At 47.1% G+C, this 11,944-nt stretch overlaps 1 long non-coding RNA gene across 3 annotated transcripts; it reads right to left on the bottom strand.

The window, feature by feature from the left end:
• Nucleotides 1-1,885: 1,885 nt before the first annotated feature.
• On the bottom strand, nt 1,886-8,505 carry LOC134479473 (uncharacterized). 3 transcript variants are annotated; one of them, XR_010052835.1, is made up of 5 exons: nt 8,201-8,505; nt 7,573-7,632; nt 2,871-3,155; nt 2,695-2,775; nt 1,886-2,104 (listed from the first exon to the last, which is right to left on the bottom strand). It is a non-coding gene; the product is annotated as an uncharacterized LOC134479473 (long non-coding RNA). The 3 variants fall into 3 exon arrangements; XR_010052834.1 differs by having other exon boundaries at nt 8,276-8,504; XR_010052836.1 differs by lacking the exon at nt 2,695-2,775 and having other exon boundaries at nt 8,276-8,504.
• Nucleotides 8,506-11,944: the final 3,439 nt, after the last annotated feature.

Genomic DNA, 11,944 nt, shown 5'->3' with positions numbered 1-11,944 from the left:
CAATCTCACAAGGCTGAGGCTCAAGGCCCTTTTCTTGACACTCTCTCTGATATTGCTATTCTGCTCAGTCCTTGGCAACTTCGGACCCCACCCATTCCACGCATGCAGGAGTGGTCAGAGCTTGCTCCTTTGTCTACCTTTGCACACCAAGAGTTGATTATTTCTGCTACCTCATGACTCTACTCGTTCCTTCTCTAAATGTATCATGACTGTTGTCATTGAACGTTTGATAAATTGTGACTTGCTTGGTGTACTTGTTCTGTGCCCCTGTGAGCACTGAATCTTTTATGGAATCTCGAGGAGCCCCAACAGGTCCCACAAATGGACATGCTTGTTCATGCTACAGTTCTTTCTCCTGGGGATGCTGGGGAAGCCAGGGCAAGCTGGGCTAGGAATTCCCTTGGTTTTAGCACAAAATGTGGTCAGTATATGTGGTCTAATTGTCCAGGCTAAGTGGCTGTCTCTTGGGATGACCAAACATGCTCTTTTAGCCCAGCTAACCGTGCCAAGGCCCCAGGCCCCCAAGGTTCCTGTGGACGGATGGTAAGATTCCATTAGCAGAGTCACCTTCTGCCCTTTCTTCTCACTTGGGCCCATGTCACCTGTGTGTGTGTGTCACTCTTTGTTCCCAGAGGCCCTTGCCTGTCTCCAGCAGCACCAGCAAATGACCTGCATGGTCAGACAGCTGCCTTCTTTCTGTAGCAAATCTTCAAGGTAAGTAGATACCTCAAAGGGAATTTTTAAATACACAGAAAGACAAGGTAATGTCATACAGTTTACGAGGGAAAAAACGCTTACATACAAGACATTTCTGGCTCAGGTTCTTGACTCAGAAGGCTTTAACACATGACATGACCATCAGAACCTGTCCTCTTGTGTACAGAATGGAGATGATCAGCCACAGCCTTGCCACAGAGAGGCATGTTGACCACCTACCACTAGGCCTCGCCCAGAGACTGGCATATAGAGCAAAGTTTTTGTTACTATACCAAGTGCTACACCTGACTCAAGAAACTGACACCCCAAGTCTGACAGAGGCCTGTCACCCATCCACAGTGGGTGTGATCTTATCTGCCCTTGCTGTGAGAAGTGGTGTCCCTGGCTCTTTTTCTGCTTTCAGCAGTCTTACACAAGGGACAGCCCAGGGAAAGGGTGGCCATCTTGAAAAACCAGATTTTCATGTTAAATCACTGTTGTGTGTAAAAGAGGAAATGCACCATGCTAAATGAAGAGCCAGGTGTGTGTGTGTGGCTGCTAACAGTGGTAACTCTGAGAGGGTGAAGCCATTTCCCCAAGCAGGAAACAACAGAGAAAAAATGAAAATAAACCCATTTGTGGTGAATTCTGATGTTAAAAGACTACAGTAACCTCTGCCCCCAGCATCATTGCCTCTTCTAGAAGGACCTGGTTGCAGGCCCTAAGGACTGTGCTTATCTGTGAATACACACACACACACACACACACACACACACACACACACACACACTGCCCTCTGTGGCCTCTGCCTCCTTCCTCAGAACCACAAATTTCCCACAAACTGTGTGCAGCCCACTTTGAAATTATTAGTCCGAAGTCATCACTGCAATTTGAAATTACATAAATAAAAAGGATCGTTGTTATCAAGTCATTAAAAGCCCTACAAATAAAAAGTAGAAAGGCACACTCCTCAACCTCCATATTATCTTCCTCAGAGCCTCTTTCTCTCTTTCTTCCTGCAATTCAGGGATGTTATCCCCAAGGAGCAGCTATTCCTTACCCCATGAGTGGCAGAGCAGGTGTGTGTGTGGCGCTGGAGCTGGGATGTCCACTTGGGAGAGGGCACTGGTCCCTGAAGCAGAAGTTGTGGCTCTGTCACCTGTAATCCCCCCACAAAAGAGCCCGAAAGGCCACTGCCAAGACACTGTTTACTGAGAAGGATGGAGAAGGGCAGAGTGTGAATGACTACAAAAGATCAACACAGGAACACGGTCTTCCCGATTACAGTTGGACTTTTGGTGTCTGACAAAGCCACAGAAAAAGGGTGGCCCCGTGACAGCCAATTCTTCAGATAGGTCAATGGGTAGTTGTCTCCATGCAGGGGCAGAGAGTTGGAGGCAGGAGTTGACTGTAAGAAAAAAAAACAGGGCAGGGACTAGAGATTTCACTCAATACCAGTTTCAAAACACAGGCCACAGGGGCTCTTGGCAGACCAGCTGATTCCCCCTGGTGAGTCTCTAGAGGAAAGGGATTTAGAAATGAGATCTCATTACTCAGTTTGCTAAAAACCCACCTGTGAGCACAAAAAGCAATCAGCCCTGGGATGTGGGGGTGGGGTGGCTGTGTGCTCAGGTGGAGGTGGCTTAGCCTAATCAGCCACTTGACTTCTGGAAAAAAATCAGTGTTCTCCTTACACAGCGACTGGGCATACAGAGGAGCCTCAACCTCAGGCTGACTGATGGTCCAGCCCAGGTCACTTTGCAATACCTGCATGGGTGCCGAGTGTGAGTCCTGAATGGGTGGAGCTCAGAGGCAGGTCACCCTGGATCTATAGGGAGGCCGTGTCTGTTAGGACTTGGTGTCAGAGGAGCAATGAGCTCTTGTCATGTGCATGTCCTGGCTTCCAATGGTGCTGGTGAAGAGGCTCACTCATGTCAGCTTGGCCTGGTTCCCACAAACTACCTCTTGCCATACATGCCACTGTTACCCAATGCTCACGTTCTCAGAAGCCACGTCCAGACAGCTCATCTCTCCTCTCATTGTCCATATTCCCATCCTCGCTTCTTGCCCTTCCTGTCTCTATGGACAAGTGAGAGTCTGGTTCAATGTCGCTGTCTTTTACTAAACCTTCACTGTGGTCCCCACCAGTTCCTCACTCTGGGCAATACACCTACCACTGTGATTTCTTCCTCTGAATGTATTATCTTACTGATGGGGATATTCTATGCAAAGGTGACCATGGCTGGGAACTTGACTTGGCTTCGCTGGCTTGACAAGGCGAAGCAGGCTTCCACATCAGGAGGCTCCCCGTGGAAAACACACTGCGTCTTATCAACGGGAAGGATAGGCAAGCCACCCCTAAGACAGAACTTGTCTTGTGTGGCCACCGTTCTGCTTCTTGGTTCTGGGAAGTGCTGATGGGCAGTCCTGTGTGTCAGCTGCGCTATCTTCAGAAGCCCCTAGGGATAAGGAAAGCACACGTCATCTCTAACTGCGTCTGTGGTGGGATTCCAGACAGGAGTAACTAGGGGAGGCAATCTCTGGGTACGGCAGGGCCAAGGATGGTAAGTAGACAAGATGGCTTAGACGACGCAGGAGATGGGGTAGACTTCATGGAGATGTTATACTAGTTTGTGGAAGGGGCTAAACTATGCGGCTCGGGATACCTCAGTCCTCTACTACTGTTTCTTATAGGGGTGAGCATAATTGCCTGTTTCTATGAGCCTCATTTCTGCCCCTGTCTAATTAAATAGCAGCAACAAGTAAGGCGAATCCTGTCAGCCCAAGACAAAGAGTGGATGAAGTCCTAGTGACATAGACCCCATAGTTCTGTGGAATTATCACATGATCTCTATGACAGTCTGATTTCAGAAAGTTCCTAAGATCACCCATTTCTGACACTTAGCTTCCTCATCAGAAATACCTTTGCCAATAATACATGGCATGCCTTCTCTAACATGCGATTCACAAACCCTTCTTTAACCATGAAGGAGGCTTTGGACATTTTTTCCTAATCACCACCCTAGAGAACACCAGTTGCACAGATGTGCAGTGCCCTGCATATGCTCCATCTGTATACATGCGCTGTAAGCCTCACAAAGGAAAGCCCAACCCCACAAGAAAGCATTGGAGCTCCTTTGGGGTATTGTCACTCCCCCTTGAAAACACATGCTCACTTAGCCACAGATATGTCAGGACTTCATGAGCATTTAAGAATATTTAGAAAGGTTAAAAGTTTGTGTTGAAATATCCACGTGGTTTAGTTCATCGTAGATTAATAAGAACCAGAGTCCAGAGAGCTGAAGCAAGCTAATAGCACAGGGACAGATGTGTCCTGACATATCAGGATTCCCGATTTCCCCTCTGGCTATTTCTAGGCAGTCAATGTGGGACCACATTTCAGAGTTCTTCAGATCTGTCCCGTGTTGAGTCCCTCTGTAGTCAATAGCGCTTGGGGGTTACCCAGTTTGCCCACTAACAAGCACATAGCAAGCAGAGAACCTAAGCCCCTCCCTTACAGAAATGGAATGAATTTGGGTCCCATTGATACTGTCAAAGTGACTATGGAATTTTGGGGGGAATGTAAATCAATGTACAGATACTCTCTGTTCTGGTTAGTCTTTGTCTCCATGATTTCTGTTTCTCTTCCTGCTAGGATTCTCGCCCTGACTTCCCTCATGATGGTCTATAGCATGAAAGTCTTAGCCAAAGAAACACTTTCCTCCTCAAGTCGCTTTTGGTTAGAGTTTCACTGTAGTGGCAGGAAAGCCCACTGGCATATATTCCTAAGAGTCTGGAGTCCTAGGTGGGCCTTAAAGAGCAAAATATTCCTGAAAGAGGGTCTAGAAGAGAACCTGCTCACTGCTTCTTGCAGTTCTAGAATTTCTGGTTTGTCCGGCTCATGGTCCCTTCCATCAGGAGCATCATCAGTCTGAGCTTGACTTCTGAATTCATTGTCACCTGTGTCTTTGAATTTGACCTCCTCTCTCATCCCACCCCCCAAAGACCTCCCTTATGATGACATTGGTGCTGTCTGGGTGACCCAGGATTATCTCCCATCTCTGAATCCCTGATTTCCATCTGCAAACTCCTTTTCCTTTGTGAATTCATATATTCATTAGGTCCACAGATTAGAACTTGCATGTCTTTGGGTCTATCACATGAATCCATGCTCATACGTTTGTGGTAGTGATCTTTCGATTTTGTTTCAGAGTAGTCTGTGTTGATTTTAAGGTGAAAGTCTCAACTGCCACTAGTTCATGCATTAAGGGGGAAGCTGGCCACATTAGTTGCATGCCAGAACCAATCATCTCTTTCTCCCTCTTTCTCTCCCTCTCCCCCTCCCTCCCTTTCTCTCCCCTTCTCTCTCCCCCTGCTCCCCCCCGTGTGTGTGTGTGTGTGTGTGTGTCTCCCCCTCCCCCTTCTCCTCCTCCATTCCTCTTCCTCTTTGTGTTCTTTCTGGGTCATCTAAATAGACAGCAATTAGTATCATCTTTCCTAACTTGGGCCTTTATCGCTCCACTTATGTCACAGGACTTTGTCTGCCTCCCATGCTGCTCTAGAGCTGCCTAATTGATGGAAAGTCTTCAGTTGTCTATGCTTTTTCCCTCACAAACCCTCAGCTTGGGCTGAAGAACTCCACCCTCAGAGTCCAGTCAGGCCTCACCCTTACCATGCCTGAAGTACAAGACAGCTTGGGAACAGTGAAAGCTTGGCAAGGTCCAGATCCCAGTAGTCTTTGACACAGGGTGCGAGTCAGGAGAGGCTCAAATAGAAGACCATCCACTTGTACCCACCCGGGAGAACACCAAGGAAGGTGGACATGGAAACACATGGGCAGTGGATATATGAATGGATATTTACTTAAGAAGGGGCAGTAGTGTGTCAGCAGCATAGATCCTACCAGCATCTTGAGAGCCATTCATATTATGTCTATTCCGGTTTTGTATATCAGCTAGAAAGGAAAAAAGGGGAGAGAGGGGAGCAAAGAAAGAGGGATGAGAGGGGAGGGGAAGAGGGAGGAAAGGGGTAAGGTGGGGAGATGGGGAGAAGAGCAAGGGGAGTGGAAAGAAAAGGGAGGGAAAGAAAGGAGAGAGCACAGAAAGGAAGGGAAAGTGGGTGGCCAGTCTCCTGCATGGACCACATGCCCACAGACAACTCCGGATCCCAGGGGTGGGATTGTTCTAGAATTCCAGTAGAGGAGACATGTGAGCCAAACTCAGGCCACACTATTGATGCTTTTCAGTTTGTCATCCCTCCAGCCCGCACCCACATCAGGGGAAGGAGGAGGCCTGCCATGCGTTTTCATCTATGAGCTCTCTCCCCTCCTCCTCGTACTTGTCAGCCACAGAGAAAGAGCCACTTCTCTTCCCCTGCCCTTCTCCCATGCTGGGCGGGCGCCTTACATTTTCTTGGCTGCGAAGGCTCCCTGTGTTTCTTGGCAGCACAAGTTTCTGGAGCATAGCCCCTTCCTGAGTCAGAGAGCAGAAGTGAGAGCTCGCGGGCCTTGCTGGCAGTCGGGTGCCTGCTCCAACCCTGTGCGTGGGAGGCTCTGCTTCCCACTCAGAGGGATTCTTTCTTCCTATTTGTCCACCCGAAGTGAACTCTTCCCAGAGTGCCCAGTGGCACATGCTCAACCTTGTGAGTGTTTTCTTCTTTCCTTCCTGCTCCATCACGAATGCAGGTTGGCCACACACTCTATGGTCAGAGTCCTTGGGACATTTTAGTATTCCTGATTGGCATTCCAGCATCTTCTCCTGTCTTTCTTATACCAATGTGAAAGCTTCCTCAGTGTCCTGCAGGGTCTGAGCCCAAGACCATCCAGCATGGTGCCTCTAGTGTTTGACTTGAATCTACTAAATGGCATTCAGGATGACAAAACCTGTGTCTGAGTGTCTCCCAATTCATGAGGTTTTGTTTTGTCTCCAAACCAGCCACCCAACCTCACCTTGTCCCATCATAGCTTACTGTTCTCCGGGAGTCATTGCACCTTTCGAAGGTTTCTATACTGCTGAGGTGAGTTGATGCCCAGATCAGGTGGCTTCGAAGGCCCTTCAAATCTGACATGCTAACCTCAAAGTGTGCTTTGGTCTGTTGGAGCTCGCTCTCTCTCTGAGGCAGGAACTGTCCTCACTATTGCTCAGGCAGGTATGAAAGGTTGGGGACTTCGGTTCTGACTAGGGCAGTTGAGCATTGGTGTGAACAATATATAGGACTCGTGGCTTCGGTTACTCCATGGATCAAACTCTGCCTACTCTTTGCATCAGGATGGCCCACTATGGTGGCCACAGCTTTGCTCTCAAATGTTCTACCCCATTGTCAGACTCTCTGTCAGATCTTATTTCTTGATTTTTTGATTCAGGAAATATGGTCAGCATATGGTAAGCGAATTACCACCACTGTGGGCTGCAGGGTTTCTCTCGCCTCCCACGAAAGCCCCATCTTGCTCTCCCGGGCAGATGGGTTCCTCTGCTCTGGTTTCCTGTGTCTGTCATCACAACTTCTGTGATCTAGTGTGTCCATGCCTGTGTCCTGGGATGGACGGGTGACTCCCTGAGGCAGGGACAGTGTGTTTCATCTCTGTGTTCCTGGCATCAACTCTAAAGCTCTCTAAACTAAAAGCAGTTTTTTTTCCCAAGAGTCTTTTATGTTACACATGAGAAGCTCTCTCGAACACTTGGAGCATACATTAAAAGTTATAATCTTTAAAAATAGAACCAGGGACATTAGTCTCCAAAGAAGAAGTTATATATTTACTTTTTCATTTCTCACACCCCTCTCCCGTTCTTTCCCTTCCTTCTCCACACCCCTCCTCTTCCTCTTCTTCCCCCTCCAGAAGACCTGTCCTATCAGATCATCTCTGGGCTCATGACTTACATGCACAACAGTTGCCGAGAGGGATTATCTTCTTTGGGCATGTTTCTGCAGTTCTGTCAACTCCAGGCCAGTGAAACAAGAAAATGAACTGAGAACCCACTATCTTAAGCCTGTCCCTCTGCCGCTATGTAAATAGTTTCACAAATATCCAACTGAATTGTAAATGCTTAATCATCTCACACACTTTTGAAGCAAAAAGACCTTTTCTCAGCAGCATAGTGGAGTTAGAAATCTGTCTTTATAGATTTTGAAAATAATCTCATTAGTTGATGTTAATTGTTTTATAAGTACTAGATTCCTGCTTTCCTCCCTGCTTCATCCATTCTTTCTAGAGGTGAGATCTCCAATCTGTTCTCTGACTGGTTTTTCCTCACTGATGGCCACACTGAGCTTTATGTTGTCAGCAACCTCTAATTATTTCTGCCTTCCATTGTGCCACTCAAGACCTCCCAGGGTCTGACCACCATCTATCATTTAACACCTCAGCTCTTTAAAAAAATCCAGATGCCAACACCTTTTGCTCTAGTAAGTGTAGACATACAGCCATTTCAACCATCGCTAACTCCTAAAAATAACCCAGCTCATTTAGACAGACTTCTGAGTCTTCGCATAAAATTCTTCCTTCTACCTGGGATATGTTTCAGCCTTCAGTTACCCTAGCAACATATCTGTCTTCTAGAATATTAGCTGACTTTTCTCTTACTGCGGAGGCTCCTCTCAGTAAGCTCAGACGAGGATAGTGATGATGGTCGTGGTGGTGACCGCAATGAGGTCCAACGCGACGGTGGTGATGAACATGGTATCAGACTGTAAGACCAATGGTGATGATAGTGGTAGAAGTGATAGTGATGATTATGACGGCGGTGGTAGTGGTCATGATGGCGATTACAAAGATGGCGGTTACAAAGATGGCGGTTGCAAAGATGGCGGTTACAAAGATGGCGGTTACAAAGATGGCGGTTACAAAGATGGCGGTTACAAAGATGGCGGTTACAAAGATGGCGGTTACAAAGATGGCGGTTACAAAGATGGCGGTTACAAAGATGGTAGTGAGAATGGGGAGATGGTGATGGTGGCGATGGCGGTGATGATGGTGATGAGGGTAATGAACTAACATGGCGGTGCTGGTGATGGGAATAGCGATGGTGGTGAGAAGGACAGAGATAGCCATCAGAATAGCACAGCATCCACATAGTCCATTGGTATCGTGTGCTGGAGTGGGCACTATGTGCTTTGTAGACTTTCCTGGATATTACCCTTTATGGTAGAAGAATAACCCAAGTCAGAAATATTTGGAGAATAAAATTAAGCCTGTAGACAAATAGCTCAACTGCCTTAAACTTGCAACCTACCTTTTATCTGGCATAAACACTCTGGCCCGTGTGTGTGTGTGTGTGTGTGTGTGTGTGTGTGTGTGTGCGCGCGCGCGCACACACACACATATCTTTGACATGCATCCTTCCATGTGTTAGGATTGTAAGAAGTTTGCTAGGTAGTGAGAACAAAATGGTTCCTTCACAGATCTATAGGTTTGCCAAGGAGGTCATTTCTGGGGAAGAGACTCACCTTCTAGTAGAATCTGTGTGCATATTCTTAGCCCTCACTCTCCGGGAATCTCCAAGCAACGGCTTTGGCCCAGGCCTTCTTTCCTGCTGGATCTTAAGCAGAACAAGTTTCCAGGGTCCAAGCTGATGTGGGAACATATAGATCTCATGAGAAGATGCAATGACTGAGTCTGTTTTAAACCAAACCCAAGTCTGACCAACCTGAATGAGGAGGCAGTTTCATTCTTTCACTTAACAAATTCAACAGCATGAAAATTGGGCCCAGACTCCACCCCAGGTTCGCATTCAAGGATGCCCAGGAAATATTTGGAGGGCAGGGTGTTGAGGAAATGTAGAGGCTGATCTGACAAATAAGTAGACAGACAAAACGAATCCAACATTTGACACAAGTGGCTGAGTGGATCTACCGCAGTCTCCCCACACAGCAGAGTGTACAGTGATCTGACTATCTGGACAGAAAACTCCTCTCTAAGGGGTTTCCAAACATCTGCAGGTGATCTACTAGCACGAAGAGATCACATTCGTGACTGCATCATTTCCAGTCGACTGCAGCTTTCCCTGGCTCACCCACAGGCCTAAAAGCTCTCTACCATCTGACTTCTATATCAAGATGCTCTGGCCCCTCTGGGAACATGGGCTACTCCATAGGTGAGCATCCTGACTCCCTGGATGCTTCAACACTACCTATATTCAGTGTCCATGTCCCTTCCCAGTTCTGTTTATGAGAGGTTCAAAGCATATCAAAAGACACTGTCTAACTGCCCACTGTAAGCTGGTTACTTTGCTAGGAGAAATAGAACGTAAGTAGAGCTACATATATAAGCCAAGGTTAAGCTATGGAGAAGCTTTGGGATAAGAACAGTAGTGTGTGTGTTTTAAGCAATGATGACTATTGTACTTCATAAGACTTTTAGGGGAATAAAAGAATGGCTTTGGGCAGAAGAGCTTACATAAGTCTTACGGATACTGGGAAGTAGAAAGTTCTATCAGGGAAAAAAGGAGCAAAGGAAGCATGGAAATTCAAGGCTTGTACAAACACTCAAGGGATGGAAAGCAGTCCAGTCAGGAGAGAGAGGACGTGGGAGAGGAACTGCATGTAAGTGTCACCCTGCTGACCCTCATCCTATCCTGCAGTGGTTCTTGCCTGCAAGGCCTTCTCAGTTCTGGGTCATGAAATTCCATAAAATAAGATGAGAGTTTCCCATCAGGTAGACTTAGCATCATCATTAGGACCAAAGCACACAGCAACCCATGGCTGCTGAAGAAGAATAAAACACTGAGTGGCTGTGTATGTGAAGCCCACAGTCTGTTCAGCTGGTGCTGTGGTGAGCATCTCCCCAATCCCTCTTGCTAATCTGACGAGAGACAGGGTGGAGGTCAGCCTGGAACAGTGTCCACAGCCTGGATGTTGGCCTTCAGCTGGCTGGGACCTTATCCTGGCCCACTTACTTGCTATGTGTGATAGTGCAGTAGAGGGACAGGGTGGACACCAGCCTGAAGAGGTGTATCAAGCATGGGCGTTGTTGGCCTTTGGCTTCCCAGAACCTTAATCCTAGCTCATTCACCTGCAACTTGTTATAGTATGGGTAGATAGGCTTTTTATATTACAGTACTTCAATGACCTAGAAAGATACCAGGCTGCTGGGTTAGGAAACCATACTGATATTGACCTTTAGAGGCAACCTCTAGTTAGAAGTGGTGATGATACCACCGGATTGTGTACATTGGTGCTGTTCTAGCCACTTATGAGAGAAGTTAGGGAAACCACCGGGATTAGAATTCAGTTCTAGTGTTGAGTGGAGAAAATGCCAGTAAACACATCTTCCCTACATTCGCTTTCCACTGAGTGCCTAAAGTATGCAACTTCTCTGCAGAGTGTCCTACTAGTCTCATCTGTCATGGCCTCTCATAGCCTCCTAATCACATAGAAACTGAGGAATGGAGAGTGAGGAGAGCCAGGACATGATGCAAGGCCACATAGCAAGGGAGTGACAACAAAGGGAGAGTTTAGCTGTGCATTCCCTTATCCGCTTCCTGTCAGCAGTGATCCGAGGAACTCTCCAGAGAGCTCCAGAGAAGACTCATGTTTCCTCATCCATGGTTCTACCATAACCACCTATCCCCAGGAGGAGTGGATATTTGTATCCAGCAACTGTTCCCTGTTCTCATTGGCCTATAGTTGCAAAGACCCGCAAAACGGTCTGGTGTAACATCCGACCTTACTCTGTACGTATGATGTCTGGCTCAATGGTGATACACCTTAAAAAAAAATAGAACCAATAACAATCTCTCCATAGGTGGGCAGATTCACCAACTGGCAAAGCGGATACTCAACCACATGGTGCTTTTCCTTGATCTACCCTGGCTAAAAGATATGAAAGTCGCTTCTGTAGGCTCCGTACCTTATGAGTCACTCTTCCTCCAAACTTCTACGGAGGCAAAGAAGGGAAGGAAACATGTTCTCTTCTCCTTTGGGCATGGCCAGTTGAAAATATCTCACCACGTGTTTGTGTAGGGTGCTCTAGATGTGCCCAATGTGCCTAATAAACACCAGGATTCTGTATGACTGTGGAATATGGATCATAACATAAAAACAGAAGGGGATTTGGGGCGGCAGAAGGTGGAATGGGGGGGGGGGCTCTGAGGAGAGAATGTGGTCAAAGCATGGGCTAGCCTTGAAGGTTGTCTTCACAGAAGCCAGCGCTGTGTACAGGAAATACGAACTGATAGAAAATTGGAATATATTAAAAATCCAGGGTTCCTTGCAGTTGGAATGAAGATCAATCCATTATATGTGGATTTCCATT

This window comes from Rattus norvegicus, chromosome 6, assembly GCF_036323735.1.
Source record: "Rattus norvegicus strain BN/NHsdMcwi chromosome 6, GRCr8, whole genome shotgun sequence".
NCBI classification, from domain to species: Eukaryota; Metazoa; Chordata; class Mammalia; order Rodentia; family Muridae; genus Rattus; species Rattus norvegicus.
This window is presented reverse-complemented; position numbering and strand designations above follow the sequence as displayed.